The sequence below is a fragment of the Neomonachus schauinslandi genome, chromosome 1 (assembly GCF_002201575.2).
Source record: "Neomonachus schauinslandi chromosome 1, ASM220157v2, whole genome shotgun sequence".
NCBI classification, from domain to species: Eukaryota; Metazoa; Chordata; class Mammalia; order Carnivora; family Phocidae; genus Neomonachus; species Neomonachus schauinslandi.
The window spans coordinates 100,839,236-100,864,899 of record NC_058403.1 but is presented as its reverse complement, the minus strand read 5'-3'; the positions used below and the strand labels follow the sequence as shown (position 1 = coordinate 100,864,899).

The window sequence follows — 25,664 nt, the reverse complement described above, 5'->3', positions numbered from 1 at the left end:
GTCATTAAGAGCTGACTGAGTCTTTGAGGGAGAGCACTGCCCTCACTGAACTGAGGAGAACAGATCACAGTGACACCAGCTATAGATTTTGGTTGTGGACAGCTGCAGGATGCCGCAAGGTACCTGCCTGACAGGGAGTCAGTCCAGGAAGCAGTAGAGACCAGCCACTTGATCTTAGACCATGGAGAATATAGAAGACACTATGTTTTTCCCAGGACCTACCTTGTCTCCATTTCCTGGCTATGACCTTGTGTAGCTGCACACCTCACTGGTGGACCCAGAGCCTGCCTTGGAGAGAATCTGGGAAAAGGAGTGAAGCTCTGAAAAATAGCATTTACCCTGAGATCATGACCTGAGCTGAAATCAAGAGTCGAACACTTAACCACTGAGCCACGCAGGCACTCCTCAATTGATCTTTTAATGGCTATCATATTCTTTTAAAAAAAAAGAGGAAAAAGTAAAAAAAAAAAAAAAAGTACATTAAAAAGACAGAATAATTTTCATTACTTCCTATCCTATACAGATCTTTTCCTTGAATATATCTTGGTTTACAATGAATCAAACTGAAATATTGGTCCAAAGCACTTAATAAGCTCTAAAAGTAAAGTGTCACACATATTAACAATGCAGAACTTGTCCTTCCAACCAGTTTTGATGCAGTCAGATCAAATGGGGTGACAAGAGTTAGCTGGTAAATGTGGGCAGTATCTGTTCCCAGCTCACACCACCCTGGATTGTTCTACCCTGGATTTGGCACCTTATGAATGAGTGGGCTGGGTATCTACTCTGCTTTGGTTGTGCAAAGCTGGCCAGTTCTCTACTATAAACTTACAGACTAACAAGTTCACAGGAAGTGTTTAAGAAGACTCAAGGACACTGGAGCAGTGTCATTTTATTTTTTCTTTGTCATTTTAACGTACATGCAATCTACCCAAATTGCTTTCCATAAATGAATTTCATAAGGAAATTATATATATAATATATGATATATGTATTATATGTATATATACAGTCCCAAATTATATATGTTTCTAATGCGAATAGCATTTCTTAACTTCTTATTCAGCAGCATCTCCTTTAGTCTGCACTAGCATCAAATTTCTTGGATGACTCCTTTTCTCTGACAGAGGTGAAGCCAAGTGGAAAAAACAGTCAACATTTTCCATTTCTTTGGCCCAAATGACCAGGATCCTGCATTTTGCTCCACTCTGCCTAAATAGCTACACAAATGAACATATAAAAAATAATATTAAATGAGGTAAGAGTAAGAACATGTAAAACACTGCCTTTCTTTTTATTTGATGAAGCAATCAAGCTATTCTCTAAATATTTCTCATTGTGGTAAAAAGCACCCATCTTGTATAGGCATTGTTTTATACTTCTGGTCACATATGTACATTTAACTGCACACACAAAAGGTAATAGTTATAAGCTACAATAACACGTGAAATGTATTCTTAAAATTTGTTTTAGCAACATAGCCTCTGTGTTGTAGGCAAGCTAAGTTTCATGTTTAAAGTATTTCTTGCACGGACTAGTATATAATTTATTTATTCCAATTTAGGAAGGGGTTTCAGAAAAGAAATGTTTAAATAATGGTCAAATTTTACCATAGGTCAATTCTGATCTAGTATGCAAGGTCCAATTACAGTGGAAGCTGTACTTTGGCCCTCTTATTAAGGTCAGCAAAGAGAATTCTATACATTTTAATCCTATCTCCTATGACTAATTCAGTCCCTAGGATTATGCTTATGAATATTTTATATGTAGCTTCCAGTAATAGTGCTCATTCTATCAATCAATATCAAATTAACCTCAAGATTACTGAAAATCTAGAATAAAATATAAAATATTGAATCATTCATTTTTAATAGCATAGGTTATAAATGTGTATTGCTCTGGAGAAATGACTCTTGATTTTTTAATGCAAAATCTGTGAGACAGTTTGGAACAGTGGAGAAAGTTCTGCCTTCTTCCCTCCACATTGGAGGACCTGCTCAGTGAAAACAACTAGCAGCCATCATGCATAGAACGTTGGTTCACCTGTGCCTTGTATTCCTGAAGCTGCCCAGTGCCAATTCAACTTGAGGAAATTCTACTTAATGTAATGCTGTCTAACACTTCAATTTCAAAACATTTAATGAGCAAAATAAATGCTAGGTTGTATTAATAAGGTATCCCTTAGTTGTAAGGAAAGACAGTTCTAATTCAGGCTTGTTTATGTGAAGGCTAAGGGTGCAGAGAAGTCCCATAGCGCCTATGTTAACAGGGCAGGCTGCCCTCACTGGAACTAGCAAGCTGCCAGACATCTTCCTTTCCTTCCCCTGACCTACACACACTTTTCCTTTCTGTCTTTTGTTTCTTTTTTTTTCCCCCCCACTGCATGGCATTTTGCCCCTGCCATATTTCTGCTTTATTCTGCCTTCTGTCAGCCTCCTGTCTGCTCTCTGACCAGCTTATACATGACCCATAGGAGCTACCCCTAACTCATAGTTTCAGGCTCTATGTCTACGTGACCTGCCAACTAGAGTTTGTGTGTGATTTTGTGTGTGTTCTGTTTCCAAATTCAGAAGAAGAGAATCTGATTGGCATAGCCTAAGCCAAGTATCCATTTTGCTCCAATTTGCTATTGCCCCAGGAAGAAGAATTCAAAGGTCGTGTGTAGATAGTGATGTCCCTTTTATACTTTTATACCACACAGCTAAATTATCCAAGAAGACATGGGGGTGAGGAGGATGAATGAAATACTAATTCTGGTCCCTGGGTTTCAGTTTTATGGAAGAGGCCAGTACATAGATCAGTTTAGCACAAGACAGATTGTTAAAAGAGGTTCAGAAAGCTCCTGGAGTATGGAGGAAGGTCTAGGAAAACTTCTACGGTTGGTGAACATTCAGTATATCAGGAATACCTTGAACGATTGAAAGGAGTGTGGAATGAGGCCCAAGTCGATGTGGGGTTATGGAGGTGGGCATGACTTGAGAGGCAGCTGGTGTTTATCTTCTGCAACAGGAAATCATTAAAGATTTTTGATTGGGAGAGTCTCATGATCAAATCTGTGCTTCATGAAGATGTCTTAGTACATGGTAGGTAGATAAATTGGAGGTAATGTAGGGCCTGGAACTCCTGTCCTCCAGGAGCTAGGCAGATCCATGGATCTGCATGAGGTGTATTAATGGTCTGAATTAGGAGAAAAGCCATGGAAGGGAGTGCTCACGAATAAACGTTATATTTAACAAGATGATGTAACTTTCCTGTGGAATGTATAAGTAATAACTGGAGTTTGGAGTGATGGCAAGATGTTAAATATTCTTAGTAAAATCTGGCATGATTTTTATATAGTTAATTTTTCCTCCATTATTATTTTTTATTGAAGTATAGCTAACATACAGTATTGTATTAGTTTCAGGCATACAACACAAGGATTCAACAATTCTGTACATTACTCAGCACTCACCACAATAAGTGTAGTCACCATCTGTCACCAAACAATGTTATTATAATCTAATTGACTATATTTCCTATGCTGTACTTTTCATCTCTGTGATTATTTTGTAACTGGAAGTTTGTACCTCTTAATCCCCATCACCTATTTCACCCATCCCCCCATCCACCTCCCCTCTGGTAACCATCAGTTCTCTATAGTTAAGAGTCTATTTCTTGGTTTCTTCTATGTTGTTCATTTGTTTCTTAAATTCCACATATGAGTGAATCATATGGTATTTGTCTTTCTCTAACTTATTTCACTTAGCATTATACTCTCTAGTTCCATCCATGTTGTTGTAAATGGCAAGATTTCTTTTCTTTTGTATGGCTGAGTAGTATTCTGTTGTGTATACATACCACATCTTCTTTATTTATCTACTGATGGACACTTAGTTTGCATACCTTGGCTGTTGTAATCATGCTGCAACATAAGGATGCATATATCTTTTTGCATTAGTGTTTTCATTTTCTTTGGGTAAATACCCAGTAGTGGAATTACTGGATCATATGGTAGTTCTATTTTTAATTTTTTGAGGAACCTCCATACTGTTTTCCACTGTGGCTGTACTGGTTTGCATTCCCACCAACAGCGCACAAGGGTTCCTTTTTCTCCACATCCTGCCAATACTTGTTATTTCTTGTCATTTTGATATTAGCCACTCTGACAGGTGTAAGGTGATATCTCACTATGGTTTTGATTTGCATTTCCCTGATAATCAATGATGTTAAGCTTCTTTTCATGTATCTGTTGCCCATCTGTATGTCTTTGGAAAAATGTTTTTTCAGGTCTTCTGCCCATTTTTCAATCGGATTATTTGTGGGGGTTTTGGTGTGTGTTGAGTTTTCTGATTTCTTTATATATTTTGAATATTAATCCCTTATCACATATATCATTTGCTAATATCTTCTCCCATTCACTAGGTTCCCTTTTCATTTTGTTGATGCATTTTTCCACTGTGCAAAGCTTTTTATTTTGGTGTAATCCCAACTGTTTATTTTTCTTTTGTTTCCCTTGCCTGAGGAGACATACCTAGAAAAATATTTCTACAGCTGATGTCAGAGACATTTCTGCCTATGTTTTCTTCCAGGAATTTTATGGTTTCAGGTCTCACATTTAGGTCTTTAATCCATTTTGAGTGGGGCGCCTGGGTGGCTCAGTCGTTAAGCGTCTGCTTTCGGCTCAGGTCATGATCCCAGGGTCCTGGGATCGAGCCCTGCATCGGGCTCCCTGCTCAGTGGGAAGTCTGCTTCTCCCTCTCCCACTCCCCCTGCTTATGTTCCCTCTCTCACTGTGTCTCTCTCTGTCAAATAAATAAATAAAATCTTTAAAAAAAAAAAATCCATTTTGAGTTTATTTTTGTGTATAGTGTAAGGAAGTGGTCCAGTTTCTTTCTTCCTTCCTCTCTCTCTTTCTTTCTCTCTCTTTCTTTTCTTTCTTTCTCTCTCTTTCTCTTTCTTTCTTTTCCTTCCTTCCTTCCTTCCTCCCTCCCTCCCTCCCTCCCTCTCTCTCTTTCTTTCTTTTTCTTTCCTTTCTTTCTTTCTTTTCTCCATCCAATTTTTCCAGTGATGCAGGCAGGCTGGGTCTGAGGACCATGTTTGGGGAGGGGGGCAGTCCCATGGGACCAGCCGAGAGGGTCCTTGACTTCACGAAGGATGGAAATCAAACATGAGCCAGAGGGCGCCTGGGTGGCTCAGTTGGTTGGGCGACTGCTTTCGGCTCAGGTCATGATCCCGGAGTCCCGGGATCGAGTCCCGCATTGGGCTCCCTGCTCGGCAGGGAGTCTGCTTCTCCCTCTGACCCTCCTCCCTCTCGTGCTCTCTGTCTCTCATTCTCTCTGTCTCAAATAAATAAATAAAATCGTTAAAAAAAAAACAAAAAACATGAGCCAGAAGAAAGTGAAAGCAGAGTTTATTGAAGATATAGAGAGAACAGATAGAGATAGACTCTCCGGGAGACTCAGGAAGGAAAAAACATGAGTCCCGTCTTTGGGGTCTGGGGTTTTTTATTGAAGATGGTGATCTGGTGCACATGTCCTCTCAGGCATCCAGGAACCAGTTAGAACAAAGATGAGGGCCCAGGTGTTATTCCTGGGAGCCAGGGAGCCTTGGCATCAAGATGTCTAATGCCCGTGGTCTGGAATACGCACATGGTTGCTTCTTCCAGTCATTCTCACCTGGTCCTTCCTCAAATGTTATCTATTCTAGAGCAATCATTAATAACTCCTTGTCCCTTGCAGGGAAGACATATGCTATTTGTATTACAAGGCATGTGTAGAATGGGTGGGGGTGCAGACCTTAGCAAGAATAGAAACGGGAAAAGAAGCCAAGGAGAAAGAACCAGCTTTTTTTCTCATGGGGTCCCTTCAGTTTCCCTGTCTCACCAGCAGCATTTGTTGAAGAGACCATCTTTTCCCCATTGTATAGAAAACTTTCTGTCAGCGCCTGAGGACTGCCGGCCCACAGGCCAGTGGTTAGGATGGAGTCCTCTGCTTGGTCCGAGCCTGATGTGATGCGGTGCCATGGCTGGTGTCTTAGTGGGGGACAATGAGCAGCACAGGTAGTGATAGCGTTGCTGTGAGGAAGAGAGGTGCTGTGCAACCACCAGCAAGTGACAGACAAATCTTGAGTCCTGGATTAAAATGCTGACGAGGAAAGAGATCCCATAGGCTACAGGTTACAGAACTCCGTAACACAGACAGGTCCCTGTTCTCTGGAAGATAGTAAAGACAGAGAAATCAACCCAGGGGATGCCAGGATTACAAATCTGAAAGACATCTTGTACAAATGTTATCTCCTAGGATGATCCGTCTGGGGCCATCAGTCCAATCCTCAGTCATGTAATATGTTCTTTTTTTTTTTAAAGATTTTATTTATTTATTCATTAGAGAGAGAGAGAGGCAGAGGGAGAAGCAGGCTCCCAAGGAGCAGGGAGCCCGATGCGGGACTCCATCCCAGGACCCTGAGATCATGACCTGAGCCGAAGGCAGACGCTTAACCATCTGAACCACCCAGGCGCCCCATGTAATATGTTCTTAGTGAACACTTAACAAATACAAAACACAGTACAGGCACCAAGGGGCCTACAGAGCCAGTGGGGCAGAAGGGACAAACATTTTTGAGGAGACTTTGCAATGCCACCTAATTAATTTAATTTAATTTAACTTAATTTAATTTTTACTTCTAGACCTGTAAAAGTTTTATTGCAATCACAGGACTTTTTCTCAGTCCATCTCCTTGCTTAGTTTGTGCCATTCTCTAGGATTCATGACTTTTCCCCAAACACACAAGGGAGGGAACTACTTCCCTCCAGAAGTCAATAGTCGAGATGAGGAACTTGCCTTGCCCCCACATCCTCTGAATTTCCCCCAGCCCAGGCTTCTGACTCATCCTTCCTACCCTCAGTGCCTCTTGATTCTGTCAGCTCTGGGCTCTGAAGCTCACCCCCAGCTGCTCCTGTTCCTCCTCAGACAGCTGCTTCCTCCATCCAGAGCACACAATCTACTTCCAGAGCTTCACCTTCTGAGACCTCCCCTTCCAATGCGTGGGTCGCACTCTTTCTCAAAAAGACAATAGTTTTTTAAAATACAGAAAATCCTGTTACCTCCTCTCCCTCCAATTTTAGTATATGTGCTGCTGATTGAGCACCCTGTCACCTACTTTCAAACACAGAATTTTGGAAAACAAAGTGCAGAGAAGAGAACATATCGTACTATTTACTCTTTTAGACCTCACTGCTTTTATCTCTTTATGCAAATAAGAAAAACGTTTGCATTAATTCTTCTCCGTAATAATTGGTTTCCAGTTTACAAAGTAGAAAGTCGTTTAAAATTACAGATAGGTGAAACATGTACACAGAAGGATAGAGAATGGATGGACAAAAATCTTTTAAATTTAAAAATTGTCGTGGGGCGCCTGGCTGGCTCAGTTGGAGGAGTGTGCGACTCTTGATCTCTGGGTCGTGAGTTCAAGCCCCACATCCGATGTAGAGATTACTTAAAATAAATTAATAAAATTTTAAAAATGTTCACTTAAAAAAAAAAAAATAAATAGTTGTAGAGTAATTGAGGGTAAGTTTTTGTTTTCCAAGCTTCGATCTCATGTTACTATTTGATTTACAAATAAATGTGTTTTTGTTTTTGTTTTTTTTAGTTTTTTGAGTATGAAGAGCAAATAATAGATTTTTTTCACTTGGGCTGGTGCATGATTCTCTCCAGCTAGTTTCCCAACTGCCTGGGTGTGAGTGAATGCTATAACAACAACCAAACCAGTGCTTAACCTACATGAAGCATTTTCTGTGTTCCAGCTTTTAGTTTATTCTAAATGTTGTATCTTGAACACAGTGCATTATGTTGCATAAGAAATTCATTATAGGGTGCCTGGGTGGCTCAGATGGTTAAGCGTCTGCCTTCAGCTCAGGTCATGATCCCAGGGTCCTGGGATCGAGTCCCGTATCGGGCTCCCTGCTCCTTGGGAGCCTGCTTCTCCCTCTGCTTCTCTCTCTCTCTCTCTCGGTCTCTCATGAATAAATAAATAAAATCTTTAAAAAAAAAAAGAAATTCATTATAACAGTTTAGATCATTTTAGCAATTCATCTTTTTAACGAAAAGTATATACAATCACATACAATTATACTAGAAATATTTTCCACATATTTAGATATTTTAAATCAGATGATTTTCTCTATCTGGAATGCTCTTCCTCCACTCATTGTCTACATAAATTCTTTATAAATTAAAAATCCACACACACACTCCGTAAGTACATTCTTATCATAAACATGGAAATACTATAGGAGTATATATATATAAACTATCTTTTCTCCCTTAATGTTAAGCAATTCTGTTATGTTTGAAGGATTAATGTGCCCACTGACAAGCTAGGTTTTTCAGTTTCCTGCAGCCGTGTGGTCATATGGCCCAGTCAGCCAATGAGATGTATGCTAACTGGGCATGACTTCAGGGAGAGCTGTTTTTTTTCCCTGAGAAAGACATAAACTCATCTGGAACACATTTTTTTTCTCTTTAACTTCTTCATGACTGGAATTTGGAGGTAATGCCTGGAGGTACAACAACAGTCTTGTGACTGTGAATATGGGAGACACACCTGAAAGATGGTGGAACCAAACCTGGAAAAGCCTAGAGCCTAGATTTATGTGACCCCAAAGTAAACTTCCTTCTTGGTTAGGTTAAAGTTCCTATTCTAGGCAGCTACATATCACATACTTCCAGCCCCCAATTCCAGACCGACCCCAGAGATACTGTGTATTTTTTGAGACCCATCAATATACATTCATTAAATTTTTATCCCAGTTTTTTTCCAAAAATGGGATAATACTATATGTATTATTCTGAATCTCCTTTTTTAACTTAAGAATATGATCTAGATATCTTTCCATGTCAGTACAAAAGAAGTTATCCTTTTAAAAAATACTTTATAGTGTGCCTGGCTGGCTCAGTCAGTCGAACATGTAACTCTTGATCTTGAGGTTATGAGTTCAAGCCTCACATTGGGTGTAGAATTTATTTAAAAATAAAATCTTAGGGTACCTGGGTGGCTCAGTGGGTTAAGTGTCTGACTTGATTTTGGCTCAGGACATGATCTCAAGCCCCACAAAGGGCTCTGTGCTGAGCGTGGATCCTGCTTAAGATTCTCTCTCTCCCTTTCTATCTGCCCCTTCTCTGCTCGCATGCACGTGCTCTCTCTCTAAAAAAAAAGAAATAAAACCTTTAAAAAAATAAAATAGAGAGCTTTTCTTTTTTTCTTTTAAAGTTGACACTTGCTTGTTCAAGCAATAGAGAAAAAAATTTAGGTAAAAAGCAGCAAATATCCCTAAATCCCACTATTTTGAAATCACTGGTATTATTATTATTGGTGAGTATTCTTATCAGCTCTCTCTGAAAATACTGGGAGTCATTCTCTTCCACTACCACCTCACACACATACACATGCGTACAAACACATACAAATACACATACACATAAATACACACACAAACACACACAAATACACACAACACACAATCACAAAGACATATGCAAATATACACACCTACTCACATGGGAGAGTGAGCGAGAGAGAGAAACTTAAAAATCAGAAGCTATGAAAAAGTGTTTAATTTGGGGGTACCTGGGTGGCTCAATCAGTTAAGTGTCTGCCTTCAGCTCAGGTCATGATCCTGAGGTCCTAGGATCGAACCCCACATCGGGATCCCTGCTCATTGAGGAGTCTGTTGCTCCTTCTCCCTCTGACACTCCCCCAGTCATGCTCTTGCTCGAGCTCTCTCTCTCTGATGAATAATAAAAAATCTTTTTTAAAAAAGTGTTTAATTTGGGAGCAAGATGGCGGAGGAGTAGGAGACCTGGATTTCGTCTCCTCTCAGGAATTCAGCTGGATAGGGATCAAACCATTCTGAACACCTACAAACTCAACAGGAGATCGAAGAAAAGAATAGCAACAACTCTCTGAACAGAAAAGGGACCACTTTCTGGAAGGTAGGACGTGCAGAGAAGTGAATCCGAGGCGATATTCGGGAGGATAGACGGCGGGGGAGGGGCCTCCGGTGGCCGCTTCTGGCAAGTGATAGAGCCGCGGAGCACAAAATCGGAACTTTTAAAAGTCTGCTCCGCTGAGGGACGTCACTCTGGTGGCTAAGCGGGGGGTGGAACCCTCCGGGACAGTGTGGTCTCAGGACCCACGGGTCACAGAAAGACTGGGGGTGCCTGAGTGTGGCAGAGCTCCCAGGTATCGGAGCAGGGAAGCCGGCTGCAGAGGCGGAGCCCAGGCGCGGGCTCTCAGCTCGGGGTTGCCATAAACCGTGATCCGCGGCACAGTCGGGCCCCTGCTCCTCCAGCAGGGACCCAACAAGCGGCAGATCCGGGGAGACTCACCTTCCTCTCCCGGGAGAAGCCACCCGGGAGTGCACCGCAGGGATCTGCTGGGTTTGGAGACTCCACCCGGGGTCGGGTGCCGGAGATAGAAACGCGCGGTCACAGGCCAGGTGAGCACGGAGTGCGACTGGAGACCGGGGAGATGGGAGTGACTGACGGCTTTTCTCTGGGGGCTCACTGAGAAGCGGGGCCCGAGTTCTCGGCTCCTCCGGGGCGGAGATTGGGAGGCCGCCATTTTCACTCTCCGCCTCCAAAGCTGTACGGAAAGCTTGCAGGGAACAAAAGCCCCGGAGAGCAAACCCGAGCAGATTACTTAGCCGGGAGGGGGCAAGGGCGGGGCAATTCCGCCTCCGGCAGAGACGTTTGGAAACCACGGCAACAGGCCCCTCCCCAGAAGATCAGCGAGAACAGCCAGCCAAGACCAAGTTTACCGATCAATGAGAACGGCAGAACTCCAGCGCTAGGGGAATACTGCACATAGAGTTCATGGCTTTTTTACCATGATTCTTTAGTCTTTCAAAGTTAATTTTTTTTTTAACTGTCTTTTTTTCTTTTTTTTCTTTTTGAATTTTTCTTTTTCCCTTTTTCAACCAACATCTTATCAATCCCTTTTAAAAAAAAAAATTTTTTTATCTTTCATTTTTAGAGTCATATTCTATCCCTTCATAGTACTTACCCGTATTTTTGGCTTATATATATAAGTTGTTCTCTCTTTAAAATTTTGAGATAGTTTCTTCTAACAGATTAAAATATACCCTAAATCTCTAGTATATGGTGTTTTCTATTCCCCTGCCTGATCACATCCTCTCCCTTTTTTTTTCTTTTTTTAAATCCTCTTCTTTCTTTTTTCAAACAACTTCTTATCAATTCCTTTTCTAAAATTTTTTATAATTTCCATCTTTACAGTCATATTCCATCCCTTCATCATATCAACCGTTATTTATGTACATATATAAGTTTTTCTTTCTTTAAAATTTTGGGAGGCACTTTCTTCTAAAAGACCAAAATACACCCCAAATCTAGTGTGTGGCACTGATCTATATACCAGCCTGAGCATATTTGATCACATTCTGTTTTTTTTTTGTTGTTGTTGTTGTTTTGTTTTCTTTGTTTTTGTTTTTATCTTTATCTTTTTCTTTTTCTTTTTTTTCTTTCTCTTTTTTCTCTCTTTCCCTTTCTTTTCCCACTGCTTCAGGTCTTTTCTGATTTGTTTAGAGTATATTTTCTGGGGACGTTGTTACTCTGCTAGCATTTTGTTCTCTCATTAATCTATTCTCCTCTGCACAAAATGACAAGATGGAAAAAATCACCGCAACAAAAAGAAAAAGAGGTAGTACCGACTGCCAGGGACCTACTCAATACGGACATTAGTACGATGTCAGATCTAGAGTTCAGAATCATCACTTTAAAGATACTAGCTGGGCTTGAAAAAAATATGGAAGTTATTAGAGAAACCCTTTCTGGAGAAGTAAAAGAACTAAAATCCAACCAAGTAGAAATCAAAAAGGCTATTAATGAGGTGCAGTCAAAAATGGGGGCGCTAACTGCTAGAATAAATGAGGCAGAAGAGAGAATCAGTAATATAGAAGATGAAATGATAGAAAATAAAGAAGCTGAGAAAAAGAGAGATAAACAACTACTGGATCACGAGGGCAGAATTCGAGAGATAAGCGATACCATAAGACGAAACAACATGAGAATAATTGGGATCCCAGAAGAAGAAGAAAGGGAGAGAGGGGCAGAAGGTATAATGGAGCAAATTATAGCAGAGAACTTCCCTAATTTGGGGAAGGAAACAGGCATGAAAATCCAGGAAGCACAGAGAACCCCTCTCAAAATCAATAAAAATAGGTCAACACCCCGACATCTAATAGTAAAACTTACAAGTCTCAGAGACAAAGAGAAAATCCTGAAAGCAGCTCGGGAGAAGAGATTTGTAACCTACAAGGGTAGAAACATTAGATTGGCAACAGACCTATCCACAGAGACCTGGCAGGCCAGAAAGGACTGGCAGGATATATTCAGAGCACTAAATGAGAAAAATATGCAGCCAAGAATACTCTATCCAGCTAGGCTGTCATTGAAAATTGAAGGAGAGATAAGAAGCTTCCAGGACAAACAAAAGCTAAAGGAATTTGCAAACACAAAACCAGCCCTACAGGAAATCTTGAAAGGGGTCCTCTAAGCAAAGAGAGAGCCTAAAAGAACATAGACCAGAATAGGAACACAGACAATATACAGGAACAGTCACCTTACAGGCAATACAATGGCACTAAATTCCTATCTTTCAATAGTTACCCTGAATGTAAATGGGCTCAATGCCCCAATCAAAAGACACAGGCTATCAGACTGGATTAAAAAACAAGACCCATCGATATGCTGTCTGCAAGAGACTCATTTTAGACCCAAAGACACCCCCAGATTGAAAGTGAGGGGGTGGAAAACCATTTACCATGCTAATGGACACCAAAAGAAAGCTGGGGTGGCAATCCTTATATCAGACAAATTAGATTTTAAACCAAAGACTGTAATAAGAGATGAGGAAGGACATTATATCCTACTTAAAGGATCTATCCAACAAGAAGATCTGACAATTGTAAATATCTATGCCCCTAACATGGGAGCAGCCAATTATATAAGGCAATTAATAACAAAAGCAAAGAAACACATCGACAACAGTACAATAATACTGGGGGACTTTAACACCCCCCTCACTGAAATGGACAGATCATCTAAGCAAAAGAGCAACAAGGAAATAAAGGCTTTAAATGACACACTGGACCAAATGGACTTCACAGACATATTCAGAACATTCCACCCCAAAGCAACGGAATACACATTCTTCTCTAGTGCCCATGGAACATTCTCCACAATAGATCACATCCTAGGTCATAAATCAGGTCTCAACTGGTACCAAAAGATTGGGATCATTCCCTGCCTATTTTCAGACCACAATGCTTTGAAACTAGAACTCAATCACAAGAGGAAAGTCGGAAAGAACTCAAATACATGGAGGCTAAGAGCATCCTACTGAAGAATGAATGGGTCAACCAGGAAATTAAAGAAGAATTTTAAAAATTCATGGAAACCAATGAAAATGAAAATACAACTGTTCAAAATCTTTGGGATGCAGCAAAGGCAGTCCTAAGAAGAAAGTATATAGCAATACAAGCCTTTCTCAAGAAACAAGAAAGGTCTCAAGTACACAACCTAACCCTACACCTAAAGGAGCTGGAGAAAGAACAGCAAATAAAGCCTAAACCCAGCAGGAGAAGAGAAATAATAAAGATCAGAGCAGAAATCAATGAAATAGAAACTAAAAGAACAGTAGAACAGATCAACGAAACTAGGAGCTGGTTCTTTGAAAGAATTAACAAGGTTGATAAACCCCTGGCCAGACTTATCAAAAAGAAAAGAGAAATGACCCAAATCAACAAAATCATGAATGAAAGAGGAGAGATCACAACCAACACCAAAGAAATACAAACAATTATAAGAACATATTATGAGCAACTCTATGCCAGCAAATTAGATAACCTGGAAGAAATGGAGGCATTCCTAGAGATGTATCAACTACCCAAACTAAACCAGGATGAAATAGAAAACCTGAACAGACCTATAACCACTAAGGAAATTGAAGCAGTCATCAAAAATCTCCCAAAAAACAAAAGCCCAGGGCCAGATGGCTTCCCAGGGGAATTCTACCAAACATTTCAAGAAGAATTAATACCTATTCTTCTGAAACTGTTCCAAAAAATAGAAATGGAAGGAAAACTTCCAAACTCATTTTATGAGGCCAGCATTACCTTGATCCCAAAACCAGAAAAAGACCCCATCAAAAAGGAGAATTACAGACCAATATCCCTGATGAACATGGATGCAAAAATTCTCACCAAAATACTAGCCAATAGGATCCAAGAGTACATTACAAGGATTATTCACCATGACCAAGTGGGATTTATCCCTGGGCTGCAAGGTTGGTTCAACATCCGCAAATCAATCAACGTGATACAATACATTAACAAAAGAAAGAACAAGAATCATATGATCCACTCAATAGATGCAGAAAAAGCTTTTGACAAAGTACAGCATCCTTTCTTGATCAAAACTCTTCAGAGTATAGAGATCGAGGGTACATACCTCAATATCATAAAAGCCATCTATGAAAAACCTACAGCGAATATCATTCTCAATGGGGAAAAACTGAGAGCTTTCCCCCTAAGGTCAGGAACGCGGCAGGGATGTCCACTATCACCACTGCTATTCAACATAGTATTGGAAGTCCTAGCCACAGCAATCAGACAACAAAAAGAAATCAAAGGCATCCAAATTGGCAAAGAAGAAGTCAAACTCTCACTCTTTGCAGATGATATGATACTTTATGTGGAAAACCCAAAAGACTCCATCCCAAAACTGCTAGAACTCATACAGGAATTCAGTAAAGTGGCAGGATATAAAATCAATGCACAGAAGTCAGTGGCATTCCTATACACCAACAACAAGACAGAAGAAAGAGAAATTAAGGAGTCGATCCCATTTACAATTGCACCCAAAACCATAAGATACTTAGGAATAAATCTAACCAAAGACACAAAGAATCTGTACTCAGAAAACTATAAAATACTCATGAAAGAAATTGAGGAAGACACAAAGAAATGGAAAAACGTTCCATGCTCATGGATTGGAAGAACAAATATTGTGAAGATGTCAATGTTACCTAGAGCAATCTACACATTCAGTGCAATCCCCATCAAAATACCATCCACTTTTTTCAAAGAAATGGAACAAATCATCCTAAAATTTGTATGGAACCAGAAAAGACCCCGCATAGCCAGAGGAATGTTGAAAAAGAAAAGCAAAGCCGGCGGCATCACAATTCCGGACTTCCAGCTCTATTACAAAGCTGTCATCATCAAGACAGCATGGTACTGGCACAAAAACAGACACATAGATCAATGGAACGGAATAGAGAGCCCAGAAATGGACCCTCAACTCTATGGTCAACTCATCTTTGACAAAGCAGGAAAGAATGTCCAATGGAACAAAGACAGTCTCTTCAACAAATGGTGTTGGGAAAATTGGATAGCCACATGCAGAAGAATGAAACTGGACCATTTCCTTACACCACACACAAAAATAGACTCAAAATGGTTGAAAGACCTCAACGTGAGACAGGAGTCCATCAAAATCCTAAAGGAGAACACAGGCAGCAACCTCTTTGACCTCAGCCACAGCAACTTCTTCCTAGAAACATCGCCAAAGGCAAGGGAAGCAAGGGCAAAAATGAACTATTGGGACTTCATCAAGATAAAAAGCTTTTGCACATCAAAGGAAACAGTCAACAAAACCAAAAGACAACCGACAGAATGGGAGAAGATATTTGCAAATGACATATCAGATAAAGGGCTAGTATCCAAAATCTATAAAGAACTCATCAAACTCAACACCCAAAGAACAAAGAATCCAATCAAGAAATGGGCAGAAGACATGAACAGACATTTTTCCAAAGAAGACATCCAAATGGCCAACAGACACATGAAAAAGTGCTCAATATCGCTTGGCATCAGGGAAATCCAAATCAAAACCTCAATGAGATATCACCTCACACCAGTCTGAATGGCTAAAACTAACAAGTCAGGAAACGACAGATGTTGGCAGGGTTGCGGAGAAAGGGGAACCCTCCTACACTGTTGGTGGGAATGCAAGCTGGTGCAGCCACTCTGGAAAACAGTATGGAGGTTCCTCAAAAAGTTGAAAATAGAGCTACCATATGATCCAGCAATTGCACTACTGGGTATTTACCCCAAAGATACAAAAGTAGGGATCCGAAGGGGTACGTGCACCCCGATGTTTATAGCAGCAATGTCCACAATAGCCAAACTATGGAAAGAGCCAAGATGTCCATCAACAGATGAATGGATAAAGAAGATGTGGTATATATATATATATATATATATACAGTGGAATATTATGCAGCCACCAAAAGGAATGAGATCTTGGGAGGATGGGTAAGCCTGGTGATGGGTATTAAAGAGGGCACATTCTGCATGGAGCACTGGGTGTTATGCACAAACAATGAATCATGGAACACTTCATCTAAAACTAATGATGTAATGTATGGGGATTAACATAAGAATAAAAAAAAGTGTTTAATTTTAGTTGAATTAAACAGAGGAACTAGTAGAATGCCTTTAAAAGTTATGACTAGGGACACCTGGGTGGCTCAGTCGTTAAGCGGCTCGGGTCATGATCCCAGGGTCCTGGGATCGAGCCCCGCATGGGTCTCCCTGCTCAGCAGGAAGCCTGCTCCTCCCTCTCCCACTCCCCCTGCTTGTGTCCTCTCTCTCTGTGCTTCTCTCTGTCAAATAAATAAATAAAATCTTAAAAAAAAAAAAGTTATGACTACAATTGTTATAGAAAACCAGAGAGAAATACCCAAAATTCAGACCAGATATCATTTTTAATACCCATAAGAGTTATAGAATTAATAATAGAAATATACCATATTAATGTCATTAATATGTCATATTAATATTTTCTTTTGCTAAAGAATCTGTGCCTATTTAGCACTATAGGTTGTAATACTAACAAGAATTATACTGATTAGATTAACAACATAGACATGTGATTCCAATTAAAAATGTAGAATTGAGGGGCGCCTGGGTGGTTCAGAGGGTTAAGCATCTGCCTTCAGCTCAGGTTATGATCTCTAGGTTCTGGGATCGAGCCCCACATCGAGCCCCATGTTGAGTCCCATGTCCGGCTCCCAGCTCGGTGGGGAGTCTGCTTCTTCCACTCCCTCTGCCTCTCCCCCTGCTTGTGCTCTTTGTCTCTCTCTCTCTCAAGTGAATAAGTAAAGTCTTTAAAAATAAATAAATAAAATGTAGAATTGAGTAATTGATTTAGATTTATGAATTTAAGTAGAAATTTTACTGTTTATATATAGTATTAGAACATTTAGTGGACCTTAAGTTTCACCATATTTTTAAATTTAACTAATTTAGTTCATAAGGGGGCGCCTGGGTGGCTCAGTCGTTAAGCGTCTGCCTTCTGCTCAAGTCATGATCCCAGGGTCCTGGGATCGAGCCCTGCATGGAGCTCTCTGCCCAGCAGGAAGCCTGCTTCTCCCTCTCCCACTCCCCCTGCTTGTGTTCCCTCTCTCGCTGTCTCTCTCTCTGTCAAATAAATAAATAAAATCTTTAAAAAAAAATTTAGTTCATAAGAATGATTTAATTACTTGGGAAGGTTTGTCATTTAGACAATTGAAGGACTTAAAAGAAAGTCAATATATTAAATTTATAAACCCTGTTTAAAACATTTAAAAGAGCTTAATTAACTACATTTGAGGATATAACCAAATATTAATTGAAGGCCATTAAAAGTGAGTTTAAATCTGCTTGACTTATAATGGAATAATGAGATTTGTAAGCCAAAGTTAAATGCTTAAGGAAGAATGAAATTAGAACCTGTAAAATAATAAATTGATTATTCAATTTTAAAACCAAAATTACTTCTAAATTGTCTTTTCTGTGACCATAAGAAAACTCACATTTATGTAAGAAGGAAAAATAAATGAAATGAAACTTAAAGAATTATCAACTTTGGATAAACGTTTCTTCACCATTCAGACATATTGTGTCTCCTATCTTCTAAGATTAAGACAAAGATTATGAAAACCACTAAGGATTTGTGGTCATTATGTTTTTATTGTTCTTGAAAACTATGTGTTGATTTTAGCATTGAAAATGTCGAGAGACCTTGAGAGAAATGGTGTTGTTTACATGACTTCCTGAGAGGAATCTGAAAATATTTCTCTCTTTGATTTAATCATTTGGTTTTGAGCCCAGGACTATTATCTTTCCATTTTGCTCTTTTCCACCATCCTAGTTTTATTTAAAAAACTGGAATTTGGATGTATTTATTATCAGAAAATAAATGCATTTTTACAAAAATTCTTTATAGATTATGGTTTACTGGTTAGTTCAAGTCTATTATTACCAATAAAATATATTGTTGTTTAAAAAACAAGAAAAAGAAAAGAAAATGTTCCTGCTCTGAAAGATAACAGGATTAACTCTGGGAGATGGGGTAACCAACCATCCCAGTGTGCCTGGGACTGAGGGGTGTATTGGAACTCAGGACTGTCTGTGCTAAACCCAATAACCTTGGTCACCCTAATGGAAGGCACTGGGGCGTAGGTGCAAAGACGATAGATTCTAACACCTACATTTGAGATTTGGCTCTTCAGCTTATTTTCTATTTATCATGAGCAAGTGGCTTCTTTTCATGCCTCTATATTCTCATCTCTAAAATGGTGATAAAACACCTTTTCCCGCTACCCAGGGAGGGAATCATAGGGCTTAGTTCTGCATTCCCATTGTAACCTAAAGAGAAACTTTCACAATGTCCAGAGCCCCGACATCCTGCAAATGAAGGAGGAGGATGTCCTCAAATTCCTTGCAGCAGGAACCCATTTAGGTGGCACCAACCTTGACTTCCAAATGGAACAGTACATCTACAAAGGGAAAAGTGATGGCGTCTACATCATAAATCTGAAGAGAACCTGAGAGAAGTGTCTACCGGCAGCTCATGCCATTGTGGCCATTGAAAAACCCGGCTGATGTCAGTGTCATATCGTCCAGGCACAGTGGCCCGGGGGCTGTGCTCAAGTCAGCTGCTGCCGCGGGAGCCACTCTGATTGTGGCCGCTTCGCTCCCGGAACCTTCGCTAACCGGGTGCTGGCGGCCTGCAGGGGGCTGTGTCTCCCGGTGGTTAGGGATCCCCGGGCTGACCACCAGCCTCTCACAGAGATGTCTTCTGTTAACCGGCCTGCTATCGCTTTGTGTAATCAGACTCTCCTCTGCGCTGTGTGGACACGGCCACCCACACAAGAGCGCGGGAGCTCGCACAGTGGGTCAGAGGTGATGGATGTTCCAAGTTCTGCACAGCGTGTGGCCCCGTCTCCCGTGAACACCCAGGGGAGGCCACCCCTGATCTCTCCTACAGAGAGCCTGAAGAGACTGAAAAGAGTAGGCCGCTGCTGCAAAGGCCGTGACCAGCGAGCAATTTCCGGGTGAACGGACTGTTCCCCCTCCTGAGTTCACTGCTACTCAACCTGAAGTTGTGGACTTGTCCAAAGGCATGAAGGTGTCCTCTGTGCCCATTCAGCAAGCAGTTCCCTATGAAGACTGGAGTGTTCAGCCTGCCACGGAAGACTGGTCTGCACCTCCCACTGCTCAGGCCCCTGAATGGGTAGGAACAACCACCGAGTGGTCTTAAGCTGTTCTTCCACAAAGGCAAAGAAAATGGAAATAAGGCGGATGGAAAATAAGCAGTTTCAGTAAACAAGCAAACGGTGAATATTTATCCCAAAGGATTATTGTGAAAATTAAATGAGTTACTATATGGAAAGCATCTGTAGTAATTACATACAGTAATACCTAGAGTGTGCTAAGCACTAAATATATACTAACTGCTCTTTCGAGCTCCCCACAGGAACGTCAATTATTGGACAGGTCATGTTTGTTCTTCATTTTATTTTGTTCTCTGAAATTGTTTTAATTTCTTTGCCCTTCTCCTCTGCATTCATTGTGATATCGTCACATCTTTCTATCATGTCATCTAGCAGACAATGGCAGTTGCCTGCCTGATAGAAGTTTCTCTCTTCTTCCTCACTAACAGAACTCTATTTTAGTTTTGATGGCAACATATATAGCTTAAATACTTGATTTAAATACTTGAAGCAAGGGGTGGATGGATGACGTAGGACACAGTTCTGGCCAAGGAGATACTGTGTAAATCTACCATGTGGGATATTTAGGAAAACTCTCTGAAAGGAGTCTGACTAAGCTGGGGCATATCTTTTGTCTTTTTCCTCCTCATTATTTCTTTCTAAAATATAGATGCAAGGTGGAAGGAGAAGAGCTCTCTTGGTATAAGAACTACACCCTGGAGATGCTAGAGCAGAAAGCTAGCTGGATCTTTCATAGCTCCTTTGAAGAATAAAAAAAAAAAAAAAAAAAAAAAATTACACCATGATTTGTTTAAACATTTCTTAAGTTTCCTGTTACACACCAGTGAAAATAATGCCTAGTATTACAAACCATTCACTTAATTTTTTAGCAATGTAAAAAATGTGGAGTACTTTAATAGTTTTCATGTCATTTTGAGTTGGGGTCATGCTAATCCCATTTTTGAGATTTGCTCCAATTTCAATGTATGTGCTACTGAAAGACCAGGATACTGTTTCTTCTTTGATGGTGAAAAAAAGTTTAAGAGGAAAGTCAGGTCACCAAGATCAAGCAAATCTTGTCATCTTCAATGATAATTACATGAGCCAGTGGGACGAGCCACAGAAGGGGAGAAAGAAATGCAATGGGCTGTTCTCCATAGAGAAATAGGCATTATCTTTTGTCTCTTTCTGCCAGGCATTCAAATTACCATTTTTCAAATTTTTGAGAATGAGATGTCTCTAAAAATTATTTTCTGTGTTCTACAGTTTTGCATTGTCTACTGTATAATAAATGCATATTGAGATAATAAATTTGGTAACAGGTAATTAAAGCAAGAAAGCATAAAATAGTCCAACTCCAGAAAAAGGACTATGGCCACCATTGGTCTGGGATTGAAAACAAATCTGTACCTGTTGTTGTTATTACTGAATTAGAGTTGCCTGGTAACTCTGCCCAGCTGTTAATTAAGCACTTAGGCAGCCACAGTCATCAACTCTTTCAGGTCCCCAGGACACTGCTTAGTTATTGCTTCAATTTACTGTACTAAGCTTACTCGTAGGCAATACCTTAAAACATTGCAACTATCTGGCTCATAATACGTTTCATCTTCTTTATGAATAGATGGAAAAAGCAGTTCTAATTTCACTCCTCGTTCATTTTAATTTGGGTTAGCAGATGTTCTATGTGTACTGCAGTCAACTATTTAATTTGCATTATAGAAGAGCCTATAATAGCAATTTATCAGCGGTTTTGTGTGTGTGTGTTGTTATAGTGTGGTTTTAATTTCCTCCAAAATGTGGCTATAAAAATAGGATATATTTTATTTTCTTAATTCACATGGAATATCCTAAGAGCAAAATTGGGTTCATAAAATTCAAGCAATGTTTTAAAATTAGCTTTGTTCGAAGAAGGAATGAGGGAAATAGAGAAAAAAAAAAAAAGGAAAGCAAGGAAAAGAAGGAAAGCAACAGTGAAGCTCTCAGCCTGCCAAGGATGTGGATCCATTCGGAGAAAAGGTTTATGGCGGGTGGAGGAACATTCCTCATTGTGGTATGATGTTACGTTTCAAAAACTTTTCTTTCTTTTCTTTTTTTTTTTTTTAAAGATTTTATTTATTTATTTGACAGAGAGAGAGGCAGCGAGAGAGGGAACACAAGCAAGGGGAGTGTGAGAGGGAGAAGCAGACTCCCGCGGAGCAGGGAGCCCGATGCGGGGCTCGATCCCAGGACCCTGGGATCATGACCTGAGCCGAAGGCAGACGCTTAACGACTGAGCCACCCAGGCGCCCCTCAAAAACTTTTCTTACATGTTTTTTTTTATGGGTGTGTTTATTAAGGAGGATGTTTGTACAAGTCACCATCTGAACAAATGGAAGGGAATGTATATATCAATATTTTAGTTTGGTAATTATAGGTTTTCCCAAGTCTTATTTAGAGTTAACCAAACAGTAAATGTTTGTTGTTCTAAGCTTCTAAGTTTTGGGGTAATTTTTTATGTGGTAATAGATAACAAATACAATCTATATCATAAGATTGTCTTGATGACCAAATGAGAGCAAGTGAATAATATAGATTATGATCATTAGGTTGGTCTATCAGAACTTTGGTCAGGAATTTACTTCTTTCATATAGATTGTACCCATTCTCTTAACAAGCTCAATTTTTTTGATGTTCTGATAACTTTCAGTTCTTGTTTTAAATTTCTCCAAATTCCCTCACCACTCTTAAATTAGAGGGTAAAGACATTTCTACTTTCACTTCATATTGGAAATATATGATTGGCAAAAATAGTGAATTCCTAGATCTTACAATAAAAATAAATTACATTGAAAAAGTATTCAGCTGTTCTCTAAAAACCTGTATAAATGAATTTTTAAAAAATAGTTTCTGGCTGGTAGGCTGGAAAGTCACCTTGACAAAGCCTACATATTCTCTGTAGGGGTTTGATTAAAGAGTGGTTACTCTATATTCTCCTATATTTGGGACTGCTTCTCAAAGACTACTGGGCCTTATCAATAACAACCTCATCTTTATATCCACTGGTGAATAATGTTTACAAGATAGTATTTTAATTGCTCAAGGCCTAGATATCAAACTCAATTCCTCTAGGGACTGAGCAGGTCAGGAATATGAATGGGGAGCACAGGTCCTCCAGAAGCTGCAAATACTCAAACACGTCGGTGTTCTCATGAAGGAATTTGAATGCTGGGTTGCCAGATTCTTCTAGTTTCAAGAGAAGATGGAAATCTGGGTTTAAATTTATGTGCTTTAAAAAATTTTTCAGAGAAAACTCTCCAGTTTAAAATATTATTTCATTTGTTTTAAACATTTGCAGATTGAATAAAATATATCTGTGAACTACAATCATTTCCCAGATACCAAGAGATGAGAGAGAAGCTCAGTGTATAGACTGCAAAGTTATTATTTTGTGGACAAAACCTGTATGTACTAGAAGAAAGTTTCAGAAGCTTGTGTTTTTCGTATTTCCAGGTGTTGGATAAATAAGGCATGGTTTCTATAAAGAGGCCAACTCTGACACTGCATCATCAGACAAATATAGTGTTTAAAGTCTTCTCATCAAGCGCTCTCATTCATACAGACAAACTAGCTTTAATTTCCAAGAAAGATATTTCCCCCACGCCTATAATCACTTTCCTGTGGATTCACAGTGGCCTATGTTACAACACTGCTGTTTAACCAGCTGCAAAAACAATAAATGGAAGCCAGTGTAGAAAAGGTCATCTGTCAGTTGGTTAGCACTGATTCATCATCATAAGGGCCAGGAAAGCTGGGGTTCTATCACCATCACCTCAGGGATGTCAGCAACCTGCAGGGTCCAAAATAAATGTGCTCTGCTTTTGACCTTTACTCTTTTCACTTTCACAATGTTTGTTACTTTATTCAGCATGACAGCTCATGTAAATGTGAATCTATTGTCATAATCTCAGGAATATTATTAATGCATAATTACAAGGCAGGAGCTACCTTTTGAATTGTTGGAAAATGAGAGAAGATGACACCTTTAGCCTCTTCTAGGGTGGTTCACATTCTGCTATTTCTACCATATGTATTGTTCTTCTTATAGCTACTATTTTGGACCTATTGATTTCTGGCTATTGAAAAGAAAATATAGAATACTTTGTTTTTCTGATAGGTCTGTTGGGTAAGATTTATTGCATCCTCAATTTTGATCTGGAAACTAAACTTCCCCAATTAAATCACAAAGAGAATAGTTCCATTAATGGTAGACATTACTCATTGTATAAAGTTTATTTTAAAAACTTATTAAGTGGTCATACTTGCCCAGACTGCTATTGATGATAAAATGTTGAGCAAGACCCTAAATTAGTGAAGTCAATCCAAGTGGAAGACAATTGATTACTAACAATATTTACTTTCATATATAAGAAAAATCAATAGTTTTATCTCCTTTACATATATAGACAGTGGACATTTTTCATTAGCCTATCAGTAAAAATGAAGACATTTAAAATAAGCAATTCTTTAAAGAATGGGGATATTTTGTAAAAACAAGATTAAGCAATTTCTAGGGGCACTTGGGTGGCTCAGTAGTTAAGCGTCTACCTTTGGCTCAGGTCATGATCCCAGGGTCCTGGGATCGAGCCCCACATCGGGCTCCCTACTCAGCGGGAAGCCTGCTTCTCCCTCTCCCACTCCCCCTGCTTGTGTTCCCTCTCTCGCTGTGTCTCTCTCTGTCAGATAAATAAATAAAATCTTAAAAAAAAATGATTAAGCAATTTCTATACAGATTTTGAGCCTCTTTATATTATGTATTCAGTAAGGTCGAATACCTGAAAATTGTGAGTTCATTGTCATATTTCTTTTGTCTTCTGAAAGAGAATTATGAAGTAAGTGTGAACTAGCTTCTCCTAGTCCAATTCTCCTGCATACGACACCTGTAAACTCTGGGCAAAGATAAACAATGACCTAGAGGCATTGGAGACTAAAATCAGGTAGAAACTGGGTCAACAGTTGGAAGAGGAAAATTGCACTGGGTGAGTTTCTCCATTTTCAAAGACTTTTAGTTTGAGAACAAGCCCTAGGAGGGGTAGCTAAAACCTCTGTGCACTGAAATCCACAATTTTATTGGCTTGAAGAACCAGAGGACAGAATTCAGAGGGACCACAACAGCTGGAGAATAAAGGGGAACATCCTGGAAAGGAGAGAGCCTGAGAGGGGAACCTCAAATTCTGCATATGGGCTCTGCTCGAATTTCTGGTTGGGCCCTAAACCACACATACATGGGGAAGGCTCTAAGCAGCCCAGGTAAGGCTAAAATAACTGAATAATGATTTCAGATGTACACCCACGGTGGGGAAGACAAAGTTTGAAAATTGGTTCCACCCACCAAAACAACAAAAATCAGCACTTTTCAGAGGAATGGGACCAGAATGGGGTCACCTGACCCTGTCCTAAGTACAGCAGAGTTAGGGTAGTGATAGTTTGCCATTTTGAATCTTTTTCATAGGAAAAGACCCTGCTAGAAAAGATGAAGAGGGTTGGAAAGCAGGTAGATAACCTAGAGTGTCTATACATTTACGAAATTGATAGAGCCTAGTTGGGCCAACACAAGCAATTCAGTTCTGTTGGATTGGACTAGGAAACTTTTTTTTCTTATTTCTTTATTTTTATTTATCTCATTTTTAAAGGTTTATTTATTTATTTTAGAAAGAGAGAGAGAGAGAGAGTACGCATGAGCAGGGGGAGGGGCAGAGACAGGAAGCAGACTTCCTGCTCAGTGCAGAGCCCCACAGGGCTCAATCTCTTGACTCTGAGATCATGAACTGAGCCAAAATCAAGAGTCGATTGCTTAACCAAATGAGCCACCCAGGTGCCCCGGAAATTTTTTTTTTTTTAACAGGAGAAAAGCATACAAATCTATTTAATGCAAGTTTTATGTGGCATGGAAGCCTTCATAAGGAAATAAAGACCCAAAGAAATAGTTAGGCCTTTGTATTTTTATGCTAGGTTTGTTGTGACAGCCTGAGCAACTAATACTACTCATCTGCATAATTACCTCTTTTCTCTTCCATATTGTAATC

At 39.7% G+C, this 25,664-nt stretch overlaps 1 pseudogene; it reads left to right on the top strand.

Annotated features, from left to right (window-relative positions):
* LOC110591700 overlaps window positions 1-19,649 on the top strand; it is a 44,755-nt pseudogene extending 25,106 nt beyond the window's left edge.
* The last annotated feature ends 6,015 nt before the right edge of the window (window positions 19,650-25,664 follow it).